Source organism: Carica papaya, chromosome 8 (assembly GCF_054855325.1).
Source record: "Carica papaya isolate Zhongbai chromosome 8, ASM5485532v1, whole genome shotgun sequence".
NCBI classification, from domain to species: Eukaryota; Viridiplantae; Streptophyta; class Magnoliopsida; order Brassicales; family Caricaceae; genus Carica; species Carica papaya.
Genome location: NC_142316.1, coordinates 18,282,999 through 18,295,724, shown reverse-complemented (window position 1 = coordinate 18,295,724; position 12,726 = coordinate 18,282,999). Strand labels below are relative to the sequence as shown.

Here is a 12,726-nt window from a genome sequence, read left to right as displayed (position 1 = left end):
CTCACATTTGCGAATAAATCTGCGGACCATAATTAAAGTTGCGCGTAACGTCGAATGGCATATCTGAAAAAAACAAAATGGGTGCAACACGTGAACTTCCCAGGAGGTAACCCATCATTGTACTACTCTCGCCAAAGCATACTTAACTGCGGAGTTCTGATGGGATCCGGTGCATTTGTGCTGGTGTGACCGCACCTGCTTAATTTCGTGCTGAAAATACATACACTCCCTCTTCCCTCCCCCCTCCCATCATTTGTTTCCTTGTGCGTTCACACTTCACCTCTCCTTCTCGTTCTAATATCGATTAAAATGCCCCTGATTCTTGACTCACATTTGCGTATAAACCAGTGGACCATAGTTCCAGTCGCGCGTAACGTCGAACGACCCATCTGAAAAAAAATTGTTGCGATACGAGAACTTCTCAAGAGGTCACCCATCTGAGTACTACTCTCGCCCAAGCACACTTAACTGCAGAGTTCTGATGGGATCCAGTGCATTAGTGCTGGTATGATGCCACTTGTTTAATTTTGCGCTTCAAATACATACACTCCTTCTCTTTTCTTCCTCCTCCCGTCATTTGTTTCCTTGTGCGTGCGCATTGCACCTCCCGTACTCGTTCTAATATCAAGTAATATGCCCCGGCACCGTGACTCACCTTTGCGAATAAACCAGCAGTTTATAATTCCATTCGCGCATAACGTCGAACAACCCATCCGAAAAAAAAAAGGTGCAACACGAAGGCTTCCCAAGTGGTCACCCATCCGAGTACTACTCTCGCCCAAGCACACCTAACTGCGGAGTTCTTATGGGATCCGGGGCTTTAGTGCTGGTATGATCGCACCTGTTTAATTCCGCGCTGCAAATACATACACTCATTCTCCTTTCTTCCCCTTCCGTCATTTGTTTCCTTGTGCGTTCACACTTCATGTCTCCTTCTCGTTCTAGTATTGATTAAAATGTCCCTGCTTCTTGACTCACATTTGCGTATAAACCAGCGGACCCTAGTTCCAGACGCGCGTAACGTCGAACGACACGTCTGAAAAAAAATTGGTGCGACATGAAGACTTCCCAGGAGGTCACCCATCCGAGTACTAATCTCGCCCATGCACACTTAACTGTGGAGTTTTGATGGGATCCGGTGCATTAGTGCTGGTATGATAGCACCTGTTTAATTTCGCGCTGAAAATACATAAACTCATTCCCCTTTCTTCCCCCTCCCGTCATTTGTTTCCTTGTGCGTGCGCACTGCACCTCCCGTGCTCGTTCTAATATCAAGTAAAATGCTACGGTGCCGTGACTCACATTTGCGAATAAACCTGAGGACCATAATTCAACTCGCGCGTGTCGTCGAAAGAATTATCTGCAAAAAAATGGGTGCAACACGAGGACTTCCTAAGAAAATTGGTGAAATATAAGGACTTCGCAGGAGGTCACCCATCCTAGTGCAACTCTCGCCCAAGCACCCTTAACTTGCGGAGTTCTGATAGAATCCGTTGCATTGGAGCTAGTATGATTGCTCATGTTTCATTCTGCGCTGCATACACTTTTTCTCCCTCCATCCCCCCTCCCGTCATTTGTTTCCATGTGCGTGCACTCTGAATCTCTCCTTCTCGTTCTAATATCGATTAAAATGCCCCTGCTTCTTGACTCATATTTGCGTATAAACCAGTGGACCCTAGTTCCAGTCGCGCGTAACGTCGAACGACCCGTTTGAAAAAAAGAATTAGTGCGACACGAGGACTTCCCAGGAGGTCACCCATTCGAGTACTAATCTCGCCCAAGCACACTTAACTGCGGAGTTTTAATGGAATCTGGTGCATTAGTGCTGGTATGATCGCACCTGTTTAATTTCACGCTGCAAATACATAAAATCCTTCTCCTTTCTTCCCCCTCCCGTCATTTGTTTCCATGTACGTGCGCAATGCACCTTACGTTCTCATTCAAATATCAAGTAAAATGCCACGGCGCCGTGACTCACATTTACGAATAAACTTGAGGACCATAATTCAAGTCGCGCGTAATGTCGAAAGAATCATCTGCAAAAAAATGGGTGCAACACGAGGACTTCACAAGAAAATGGGTGAAATATAAGGACTTCCCAGGAGGTAACCCATGCTAGTACTACTCTCGCCCAAGCACCATTACCTACGGAGTTCTGATAGAATCCGAAGCATTGGTGCTGGTCTGATCGCACTTGTTTCATTTCGTGCTGAAAATACATACACTCCTTCTCCTTCCCTCCCCCTCCCATCAATTGTTTCCTTGTGCGTACACACTGCACCTCTCCTTCTCGTTCTAATATCTATTAAAATGCCCCTGCTTCTTGACTCACATTTGCGTATAAACCAGCGAACCATAGTTCCAGTCGCGCGTAACGTCGAACGACCCGTCTGAAAAAAAAATTAGTGCGACACAAGGACTTCCCAAGAGGTCACCCATCCGAGTACTACTCTCGGCCAAGCAAACTTAACTGCAGAGTTCTGATGGGATCCAGTGCATTAGTGCTGGTATGATCGCACCCGTTTAATTCCGCGCTGCAAATACATAAACTCCTTCTCCTTTCTTCCCCCTCCCGTCATTTCTTTCCTTGTGCGTGCGCACTGCACCTCCCGTGCTCGTTCTAATATCAAGTAAAATACTACGGTGTCGTGACTCACATTTGCGAATTAACCTGAGGACCATAATTCAAGTTGCGCGTAACGTCGAAAGAATCATCTGTTAAAAAATGGGTGCAACACGAGGACTTCACAATAAAATGGGTGAAATATAAGGACTTCGCAGGAGGTAACCCATGCTAGTACTACTCTCGCCCAAGCACCTTACCTACGGAGTTCTGATAGAATTCGATGCATTAGTACTAGTATGATCGCACCTGTTTCCTTTCGTGCTGAAAATACATACACTCTTTCTCCTTCCCTCCCCCTCCCGTCATTTGTTTCCTTGCGCGTGCACTCTGCATCTCTCCTTCTCGTTCTAATATCGATTAAAATGCCCCTACTTCTTGACTCACATTTGCGTATAAACCAGGGGACCCTAGTTGCAGTCGCACATAACGTCGAACGACCCGTCTGAAAAAAAAAATTAAGGCGACACGAGGACTTCCCAGGAGGTCACCCATCCGGGTACTACTCTCGCCCAAGCACCTTTAACTTGCGGAGTTCTGATAGAATCCGTTGCATTGGTGCTGGTATGATTGCTCATGTTTCATTCTGTGCTGCAAATACATATACTTTCTCTACCTCCATCCCCCCTCCCATCATTTGTTTCCTTGTGCGTGCACTCTGCATCTCTCTTTCTCGTTCTAATATCGATTAAAATGCTCCTGCTTCTTGACTCACATTTGCGTATAAACCAGTGGACCCTTGTTCCAGTCGCGCGTAACGTCGAACGACCCGTCTGAAAAAAAAATTAGTGCGACACGAGGATTTCCCAAGAGGTAACCCATTCGAGTACTACTCTCACCCAAGCATACATAACTGCGGAGTTCTGATGGGATCCGGTGCATTAGTGCTGGTATGATCGAACCTGTTTAATTTCGCTGCAAATACATAAACTCCTTCTCCTTTATTCCACCTCCCATCATTTGTTTTCTTGTGCGTGCGCACTGCACCTCTCGTTCTCGCTCAAATATCAAGTAAAATGCCACGGCGCCGTGACTCACATTTGCGAATAAATCTGCGGACCATAATTAAGGTCGCGCGTAAGGTCGAACGGCACATCTGAAAAAAAGAAAATGGGTGCAACACGAGAACTTCCAAGGAGGTAACCCATCATTATACTACTTTCGCCAAAGGACACTTAACTGCGGAGTTCTGATAGAATCCGTTGCATTAGTGCTGGTATGATCCCTCATGTTTCATTCTGCACTGCAAATACATACACACTTTCTCCTCCCATCCCCCCTCCCGTCATTTGTTTCCTTGTGCGTGCACTCTGCATCTCTCTTTCTCGTTCTAATATCAAGTAATATGCCCCCGCACTGTGACTCACCTTTGCAAATGAACCAGCGGTTTATAATTCCATTCGCGCGTAACGTCGAACAACCAATCCGAAAAAAAAATAGGTACAACACGAGGGCTTCCCAAGTGGTCACCTATCCGAGTACTACTCTCGCCCAAGCACACTTAACTGCGGAGTTCTGATGGGATCCGGGGCTTTAGTGCTGGTATGATCGCACCTGTTTAATTTCGCGCTGCAAATACATACACTCCTTCTCCTTTCTTCCCCCTCCAGTCATTTGTATCCTTGTGCGTTAACACTTCACCTCTCATTCTCGTTCTAATATCGATTAAAATGCCCCTGCTTATAGACTCACATTTGCGTATAAACAAGCGGACCCTAGTTCCAGACGCGCCTAACGTCGAATGACCCGTCTGAAAAAAAATTGGTGCGACACAAGGACTTCCCAGGAGGTCACCCATCCGAGTACAAATCTCGCCTAAGCACACTTAATTGCGGAGTTCTGATGGGATCTGGTGCATTTGTGCTGGTATGATCGCACCCGTTTAATTTTGCGCTACAAATACATAAACTCATTCCCCTTTCTTCCCCCTCCCGTCATTTGTTTCCTTGTGCGTGCGCACTGCACCTCCCGTTCTCGTTCTAATATCAAGTAAAATGCCACGGCGCCGTGACTCACATTTGCGAATAAACCTGAGGACCATAATTCAAGTCGCGCGTAATGTCGAAAGAATTATCTGCAAAAAAATGGGTGCAACACGAGAACTTCACAAGAAAATGGGTGAAATATAAGGACTTCGCAGGAGGTAACCCATGCTAGTACTACTCTCGCCCAAGCACCCTTACCAACGGAGTTCTGATAGAATCCGTTGCATTAGTGCTGGTATGATCCCTCATGTTTCATTCTGCACTGTAAATACATACACTCTTTCTCCTTCCATCCCCCCTCCCGTCATTTGTTTCCTTGTGCGTGCACTCTGCATCTCTCTTTCTTGTTCTAATATCAAGTAATATGCCCCGGCACCGTGACTCACCTTTGCAAATGAACCAGCGGTTTATAATTCCATTCGCGCGTAACGTCGAATAACCCATCCGAAAAAAAATTGGTGCAACACGAGGGCTTCCCAAGTGGTCACCCATCCGAGTACTACTCTCGCCCAAGCACACTTAACTACGGAGTTCTGATGGGATCCGGAGCTTTAGTGCTGGTATAATCGGACCTGTTTAATTTCACACTGCAAATACATACACTCCTTCTCCTTTCTTCCCCCTCCCGTCATTTGTTTCCTTGTGCGTTCACACTTCACCTCTCATTCTCGTTCTAATATCGATTAAAATGCCCCTGCTTCTTGACTCAGATTTGCGTATAAACCAGCGGACCCTAGTTCCAGACATGCGTAACGTTGAACGACCCGTCTGAAAAAAAAATTGGTGCGACACGAGGACTTCCCAGGATGTTATCCATCCGAGTACTAATCTCGCCCAAGCACACATAACTGCGGAGTTCTGATGGGATCCGGTGCATTAGTGCTTGTATGATCGCACCTGTTTAATTTCGCGCTGCAAATACATAAACTCATTCCCTTTTCTTCCCCCTCCCGTCATTTGTTTCCTTGTGCGTGCGCACTGCACCTCCCGTTCTCGTTCTAATATCAAGTAAAATGCCACGGCGCCGTGACTCACATTTGCGAATAAACCTGAGGACCATAATTTAAGTCGCGCGTAACGTCGAAAGAATCATCTGCAGAAAAATAGGTGCAACACGAGGACTTCCTAAGAAAATGGGTGAAATATAAGGACTTCGCAGGAGGTCACCCATCCGAGTACTTTTCTCGGCCAAGCACCCTTAACTGCGGAGTTCTGATAGAATCCGTTGCATTAGTGCTGGTATGAACCCTCATGTTTCATTCTGCACTGCAAATACATACACTCTTTCTCCTCCCATCCCCCCCCCCCCCGTCATTTGTTTCCTTGTGCGTGCACTCTGCATCTCTCTTTCTCGTTCTAATATCAAGTAATATGCCCCGGCACAGTGACTCACCTTTGCAAATGATCCAGCGGTTTATAATTCTATTCGCGCGTAATGTCGAACAACCCATCTGAAAAAAATAGGTGCAACGCGAGGGCTTCCCAAGTTGTCACCCATCCGAGTACTACTCTCGCCCAAGCACACTTAAGTGCGGAGTTCAGATGGGATCCGGGTCTTTAGAGCTGGTATGATCGCACCTGTTTAATTTCGCGCTGCAAATACATACACTCCTTCTCCTTTCTTCCCCCTCCGGTCATTTGTTTCCTTGTGCGTTCACACTTCACCTCTCATTCTCGTTCTAATATCGATTAAAATGCCCCTGCTTCTTGACTCACATTTGCGTATAAACCAGCGGACCCTAGTTCCAGTCGCGCGTAACGTCGAACGACCTGTCTGAAAATAAATTGGTGCGACACGACGACTTCCCAAGAGGTCACCCATCCGAGTACTACTCTCGCCCAAGCACACTTAACTGCGGAGTTCTGATGGGATCCGTTGCATTACTGCTGGAATGATTGCACCTGTTTAATTTCCCGCTGCAAATACATAAACTCATTCCCCTTTCGTCCCCCTCTCGTCATTTGTTTCCTTGTGCGTGCGCACTGCAGCTCCCGTTCTCGTTCTAATATCAAGTAAAATGCTACAGCGCCGTGACTCACATTTGCGAAAAAACCTAAGGACCATAATTCACGTCGCGCGTAACGTCAAAAGAATCATCTGCAAAAAATGGGTGCAACACGAGGACTTCCTAAGAAAATGTTTGAAATATAAGGACTTCGCAGGAGGTCACCATTCCTAGTGCTATTCTCGGCCAAGCACCCTTAACTTGCGGAGTTCTGATAGAATCCGTTGCATTGGTGCTGGTATGATTGCTCATGTTTCATTCTGCGCTGCAAATACATACACTTTTTCTCCCTCCATCCCCCCTCCCGTCATTTGTTCCCTTGTGCGTGCACTCTGCATCTCTCATTCTCGTTCTAATATCGATTAAAATGTCCCGGCTTCTTGACTCACATTTGCATATAAACCAGTGGACCCTATTTCCAGTCGCGCGTAACGTCGAACGACCCGTCTGAAAAAAAAATTTAGTGCGACACGAGGACTTCCCAGGAGGTCACCCATCCGAGTACTACTCTCGCCCAAGCACACTTAATTGCGGAGTTCTGATGGGATCCGGTGCATTTGTGCTGGTTTGATCGCACCTGTTTAAGTTCGCACTGCAAATACATAAACTACTTCTCCGTTCTTCCCCCTCCCGTCATTTGTTTCCTTGTGCGTGCGCACTGCACCTCTCGTTCTCGTTCAAATATCAAGTAAAATGCCACAGCACCGTGACTCACATTTGCGAATAAATCTGTGGACCATAATTAAAGTCGCGCGTAACGTCGAACGGCACATTTGAAAAAAAGAAAATGGGTGCAACACGAGAACTTCCAAGGAGGTAACCCATCATTGTACTACTTTCGTCAAAGCACACTTAACTGCGGAGTTCTGATGGGATCCGGTGCATTTGTGCTGGTGTGAGCGCACCTGTTTAATTTCGGGCATAAAATATATACACTCCTTCTTCCCTCCCCCCCTCCCATCATTTGTTTCCTTGTGCGTTCACACTGCACCTCTCCTTCTCGTTCTAATATCGATTAAAATGCCCCATATTCTTGACTAACATTTGCGTATAAACCAGCAGATTGTAGTTCCAGTCGCGCTTAACGTCGAACGACCCGTCTGATAAAAAATTGGTGCGACACGAGGACTTCACAAGAGGTCACCCATCCGAGTACTACTCTCGCCCAAGCACACTTAACTGCGGAGTTCTGATGGGATCCGGTGCATTAGTGCTGGTATGACCGCACCCGTTTAATTTCGCGCTGCAAATACATAAACTCATTCTCCTTTCTTCCCCCTCCCGTCATTTGTTTCCTTGTGCGTGCGCACTGCACCTCTCGTTCTCGTTCAAATATCAAGTAAAATACCACGGCGCCGTGACTCACATTTGCGAATAAATCTGCGGACCATAATTAAAGTCGCGCGTAACGTCGAACGACACTTCTGAAAAAAAGAAAATGGGTGCAACACGAGAACTTCCCAGGAAGTAACCCATCATTGTACTACTTTCGCCAAAGCACACTTAACTGCGTAGTTCTGATGGGATCCGGTGCATTTGTGCTGGTGTGACCGCACCTGTTTAATTTCGTGCTGAAAATACATACACTCCTTATTCCCTCTCCCCTCCCATCATTTGTTTCCTTGTGCGTTCACACTGCACATCTCCTTCTCGTTCTAATATCGATTAAAATGCCCCTGATTCTTGACTCACATTTGCGTATAAACCAGCGGACCATAGTTCCAGTCGCGCCTAACGTCGAACGACCCATCTGAAAAAAAATTGTTGCGATACGAGGACTTCCCAAGAGGTCACCCATCCGAGTACTACTCTCGCCCAAGCACACTTAACTGCAGAGTTGTGATGGGATCCAGTGCAGTAGTGCTGGTATGATGCCACTTGTTTAATTTTGCGCTTCAAATACATACACACATTCTCGTTTCTTCCTCATCCCGTCATTTGTTTCCTTGTGCGTGCGCACTGCACCTCCCGTACTCGTTCTAATATCAAGTAAAATGCCACAGCACCGTGACTCACATTTGCGAATAAACCTGCGGACCATAAATCAAGTCGCGCATAACGTCGAAAGAATCATCTGCAGAAAGACGGGTGCAACACGAGGACTTCCCAAGAAAGTGGGTGAAATATAAGGACTTCGCAAGAGGTCACCCATCCGAGAACTTTTTTCGCCCAAGCACCATTAACTGCAGAGTTCTGATAGAATCCGTTGTATTAGTGCTGGTATGATCCCTCATGTTTCATTCTGCACTGCAAATACATACACTTTTTCTGCTTCCATCCCCTTCCCGTCATTTGTTTCCTTGTGCGTGCACTCTGCATCTCTCTTTCTCGTTCTAATATCAAGTAATATGCCCCGGCACCGTGACTCACCTTTGTAAATGAACCAGCGGTTTATAATTCCATTCGCGCGTAACGTCGAACAACCCATCCGAAAAAAAATAGGTACAACACGAGGGCTTTCCAGGTGGTGACCCATCCGAGTAATACTCTCGCCCAAGCACACTTAACAGCGGAGTTCTGATGGGATCCGGAGCTTTAGTGCTGGTATGATCGCACCTGTTTAATTTCGTGCTGTAAATACATACACTCCTTCTCATTTCTTCCCCCTCCCGTCATTTGTTTCCTTGTGCGTTCACACTTCACCTCTCATTCTCGTTCTAATATCGTTTAAAATGCCCCTGCTTCTTGACTCACACTTGCGTATAAACCAGCCGACCCTAGTTCCAGACGCGTGTAACGTCGAACGACCCGTTTGAAAAAAAATTGGTGCGACACGAGGACTTCCCAGGAGGTCACCCATCCGAGTACTAATCTCGCCCAAGCACACTTCACTGCGGAGTTCTGATGGGATCCGGTGCATTAGTGCTGGTATGATTGCACCCGTTTAATTTTGCGCTGCAAATACATAAACTCATTCCCCTTTCTTCCCCCTCCCGTCATTTGTTTCCTTGTGCGTGCGCACTGCACCTCCCGTTCTCGTTCTAATATCAAGTAAAATGCTACAGCGCCGTGACTCACATTTGCGAATAAACATGAGAACCATAATTCAAGTTGCGCGTAACGTCGAAAGAATCATCTGCAAAAAAATGGGTGCAACACGAGGACTTCCTAAGAAAATTGGTGAAATATAAGGACTTCGCAGGAGGTTACCCATCCTAGTGCTACTCTCGCCCAAGCACCCTTAACTTGCGAAGTTCTGATAGAATCCGTTGCATTGGTGCTGGTATGATTGCTCATGTTTCATTCTGCGCTGCAAATACATACACTTTTTCTCCCTCCATCCCCCCTCCCGTCATATGTTTCCTTGTGCGTGCGCTCTGCATCTCTCTTTCTCGTTCTAATATCAAGTAATATGCCCCGGCACCGTGACTCACCTTTGCAAATGAACCAGCGGTTTATAATTCCATTCGCGGGTAACGTCGAAAAACCCATCCGAAAAAAAATAGGTGCAACACGAGGGCTTCCCAAGTGGTCACCCATCCGAGTACTACTCTCGCCCAAGCACACTTAACTGCGGAGCTCTGATGGGATCCGGGGCTTTAGTGCTGGTAAGATCGCACATGTTTAAATTCGGGCTGCAAATACATACACTCATTTTCCTTTCTTCCCCCTCCCGTCATTTGTTTCCTTGGGCGTTCACACTTCACCTCTCATTCTCGTTCTAATATCGATTTAAAATGCCCCTACTTCTTGACTCACATTTGCGTATAAACCAGCGAACCCTAGTTCCAGACGCGCGTAACGTCGAACAACCCGTCTGAAAAGAAATTTGTGTGACACGAGGACTTCCCAGGAGGTCACCCATCCGAGTACTAATCTCGCCCAAGCACACTTCACTGCGGATTTCTAATGGGATCCGATGCATTAGTGCTGGTATGATCCCACCTGTTTAATTTCGCACTGCAAATACATAAACTCATTCCCCTTTCTTCCCCCTCCCGTCATTTGTTTCCTTGTGCGTGCGCACTGCACCTCCCGTGCTCCTTCTAATATAAAGTAAAATGCTACGGTGCCGTGACTCATATTTGCGAATAAACCTGAGGACCATAATTCATGTCACGCGTATCGTCGAAAGAATCATCTGCAAAAAAATGGGTGCAACACAAGGACTTCTTAAGAAAATTTGTGAAATATAAGGACTTCGCAGGAGGTCACCCATCCTAGTGCTACTCTCGCCCAAGCACCCTTAACTTGCGGAGTTCTGATAGAATCCGTTGCATTGGTGCTGGTATGATTGCTCATGTTTCATTCTGCGCTGCAAATACATACACTTTTTCTCCCTCCATCCCCCCTCCCGTCATTTGTTTTTTTGTGCGTGCGCACTGCACCTCCCGTGCTCGTTCTAATATAAAGTAAAATGCTACGGTGCCGTGACTCACATTTGCGAATAAACCTGAGGACCATAATTCAACTCGCGCGTATCGTCGAAAGAATCATCTGCAAAAAAATGGGTGCAACACGAGGACTTCCTAAGAAAATGGGTGAAATATAAGGACTTCGCAGGAGGTCACCCATCCTAGTGCTACTCTCGCCCAAGCACCCTTAACTTGCAGAGTTCTGAAAGAATCCGTTGCATTGGTGCTGGTATGATTGCTCATGTTTCATTCTGCGCTGCAAATACATACACTTTTTCTCCCTCCATCCCCCCTCCCGTCATTTGTTTCCTTGTGCGTGCACTCTGCATCTCTCCTTCTCATTCTAATATCGATTAAAATACCCCTGCTTCTTGACTGACATTTGCGTATAAACCAGTGGACCCGAGTTCCAGTCGCGCGTAACGTCGAACGACCCGTCTGAAAAGAAATTAGTGCGACACGAGGACTTCCTAGGAGGTCACCCATCCGAGTACTACTCTCGCCCAAGCACACTTAACTGCAGAGTTCTGATGGGATCCGGTGCATTAGTGCTGGTATGATCGCACCTGTTTAATTCCGCGCTGCAAATACATAAACTCCTTCTCCTTTCTTCCCCCTCCCGTCATTTCTTTCCTTGTGCGTGCGCACTGCACCTCCCGTGCTCGTTCTAATATCAAGTAAAATGCTAAGGTGCCATGACTCACATTTGCGAATAAACCTGAGGACCATAATTCAAGTCGCGCGTATCGTCGAAAGAATCATCTGCAAAAAAATGGGTACAACACGAGGACTTCTTAAGAAAATGGGTTAAATATAAGGACTTCGCAGGAGGTCACCCATCCTAGTGCTACTCTCGCCAAAGCATTCTTAACTTGCAGAGTTCTAATAGAATCCGTTACATTGGTGCTGGTATGATTGCTCATGTTTCATTCTGTGCTGCAAATACATACACTTTTTCTCCCTCTATCCCCCCTCCCGTCATTTGTTTCCTTGTGCGTGCACTCTGCATCTCTCCTTCTCATTCTAATATTGATTAAAATGTCCCTGCTTCTTGACTCACATTTGCATATAAACAAGTGGACCCTAGTTCCAGTCGCGCGTAACGTCGTACGACCTGTCTGAAAAAAAAATTAGTGCGACACGTGGATTTCCAAGGAGGTCACCCATCCGAGTACTACTCTCGCCCAAGCACACTTAACTGCGGAGTTCTACTGGGATCCGATGCATTAGTGCTGGGATGATCGCACCTATTTAATTTTGCGCTGCAAATACATAAACTCCTTCTCCTTTCTTCCCCCTCCCGTCATTTGTTTCCTTGTGCGTGCGCACTGCACCTCTCGTTCTCGTTCAAATATCAAGTAAAATGTCACGGCGCCGTGACTCACATTTGCGAATAAATCTGCGGACCATAATTAAAGTCGCGCGTAACGTCGAACGACACATCTTAAAAAAAGAAAATGGGTGCAACACGAGAACTTCCCACGAGGTAACTCATCATTGTACTACTTTTCCCAAAGCACACTTAACTGCGGAGTTCTGATGGGATCCGGTCCATTTGTGGTGGTATGATCGCACCTGTTTAATTTTGCGCTGCAAATACATAAACTCATTCCCCTTTCTTCCCCCTCCCGTCATTTGTTTCCTTGTGCGTGCGCACTGCACCTCCCGTGCTCCTTCTAATATAAAGTAAAATGCTACGGTGCCGTGACTCACTTTTGCGAATAAACCTGAGCACCACAATTCAAGTCACGCGTATC

General features: G+C 46.5%; 3 non-coding genes and 23 pseudogenes across 3 annotated transcripts; all 26 read right to left on the bottom strand.

Moving 5' to 3' along the window:
* Nucleotides 1-78: 78 nt before the first annotated feature.
* Nucleotides 79-197, bottom strand: LOC148247232 (5S ribosomal RNA; annotated as a pseudogene).
* A 203-nt stretch (nucleotides 198-400) lies between these two features.
* Nucleotides 401-518, bottom strand: LOC148247231 (5S ribosomal RNA; annotated as a pseudogene).
* Nucleotides 519-724: 206 nt separating this feature from the next.
* LOC148247230 (5S ribosomal RNA) lies at nucleotides 725-843 on the bottom strand (annotated as a pseudogene).
* A 204-nt stretch (nucleotides 844-1,047) lies between these two features.
* On the bottom strand, nucleotides 1,048-1,166 carry LOC148247229 (5S ribosomal RNA; annotated as a pseudogene).
* Nucleotides 1,167-1,723: 557 nt separating this feature from the next.
* On the bottom strand, nucleotides 1,724-1,842 carry LOC148247228 (5S ribosomal RNA; annotated as a pseudogene).
* Nucleotides 1,843-2,402: 560 nt separating this feature from the next.
* Nucleotides 2,403-2,521, bottom strand: LOC148247227 (5S ribosomal RNA; annotated as a pseudogene).
* A 560-nt stretch (nucleotides 2,522-3,081) lies between these two features.
* On the bottom strand, nucleotides 3,082-3,201 carry LOC148247226 (5S ribosomal RNA; annotated as a pseudogene).
* A 207-nt stretch (nucleotides 3,202-3,408) lies between these two features.
* LOC148247225 (5S ribosomal RNA) lies at nucleotides 3,409-3,527 on the bottom strand (annotated as a pseudogene).
* A 533-nt stretch (nucleotides 3,528-4,060) lies between these two features.
* Nucleotides 4,061-4,179, bottom strand: LOC148247224 (5S ribosomal RNA; annotated as a pseudogene).
* A 205-nt stretch (nucleotides 4,180-4,384) lies between these two features.
* On the bottom strand, nucleotides 4,385-4,503 carry LOC148247223 (5S ribosomal RNA; annotated as a pseudogene).
* Nucleotides 4,504-5,063: 560 nt separating this feature from the next.
* LOC148247222 (5S ribosomal RNA) lies at nucleotides 5,064-5,182 on the bottom strand (annotated as a pseudogene).
* Nucleotides 5,183-5,388: 206 nt separating this feature from the next.
* Nucleotides 5,389-5,507, bottom strand: LOC148247221 (5S ribosomal RNA; annotated as a pseudogene).
* Nucleotides 5,508-6,069: 562 nt separating this feature from the next.
* On the bottom strand, nucleotides 6,070-6,188 carry LOC148247220 (5S ribosomal RNA; annotated as a pseudogene).
* A 205-nt stretch (nucleotides 6,189-6,393) lies between these two features.
* Nucleotides 6,394-6,512, bottom strand: LOC148247219 (5S ribosomal RNA; annotated as a pseudogene).
* A 562-nt stretch (nucleotides 6,513-7,074) lies between these two features.
* Nucleotides 7,075-7,193, bottom strand: LOC148247218 (5S ribosomal RNA). The gene has a single exon (XR_015814987.1). It is a non-coding gene; the product is annotated as a 5S ribosomal RNA (ribosomal RNA).
* Nucleotides 7,194-7,402: 209 nt separating this feature from the next.
* Nucleotides 7,403-7,521, bottom strand: LOC148247217 (5S ribosomal RNA; annotated as a pseudogene).
* A 204-nt stretch (nucleotides 7,522-7,725) lies between these two features.
* On the bottom strand, nucleotides 7,726-7,844 carry LOC148247216 (5S ribosomal RNA). Its single transcript, XR_015814513.1, has one exon. It is a non-coding gene; the product is annotated as a 5S ribosomal RNA (ribosomal RNA).
* Nucleotides 7,845-8,053: 209 nt separating this feature from the next.
* LOC148247215 (5S ribosomal RNA) lies at nucleotides 8,054-8,172 on the bottom strand (annotated as a pseudogene).
* Nucleotides 8,173-8,375: 203 nt separating this feature from the next.
* Nucleotides 8,376-8,493, bottom strand: LOC148247214 (5S ribosomal RNA; annotated as a pseudogene).
* Nucleotides 8,494-9,053: 560 nt separating this feature from the next.
* Nucleotides 9,054-9,172, bottom strand: LOC148247213 (5S ribosomal RNA; annotated as a pseudogene).
* A 205-nt stretch (nucleotides 9,173-9,377) lies between these two features.
* On the bottom strand, nucleotides 9,378-9,496 carry LOC148247212 (5S ribosomal RNA; annotated as a pseudogene).
* A 561-nt stretch (nucleotides 9,497-10,057) lies between these two features.
* LOC148247211 (5S ribosomal RNA) lies at nucleotides 10,058-10,176 on the bottom strand (annotated as a pseudogene).
* A 206-nt stretch (nucleotides 10,177-10,382) lies between these two features.
* Nucleotides 10,383-10,501, bottom strand: LOC148247210 (5S ribosomal RNA; annotated as a pseudogene).
* Nucleotides 10,502-11,418: 917 nt separating this feature from the next.
* On the bottom strand, nucleotides 11,419-11,537 carry LOC148247209 (5S ribosomal RNA). The gene has a single exon (XR_015815323.1). It is a non-coding gene; the product is annotated as a 5S ribosomal RNA (ribosomal RNA).
* A 562-nt stretch (nucleotides 11,538-12,099) lies between these two features.
* LOC148247208 (5S ribosomal RNA) lies at nucleotides 12,100-12,218 on the bottom strand (annotated as a pseudogene).
* Nucleotides 12,219-12,427: 209 nt separating this feature from the next.
* On the bottom strand, nucleotides 12,428-12,546 carry LOC148247207 (5S ribosomal RNA; annotated as a pseudogene).
* Between the last annotated feature and the right edge of the window lie 180 nt (nucleotides 12,547-12,726).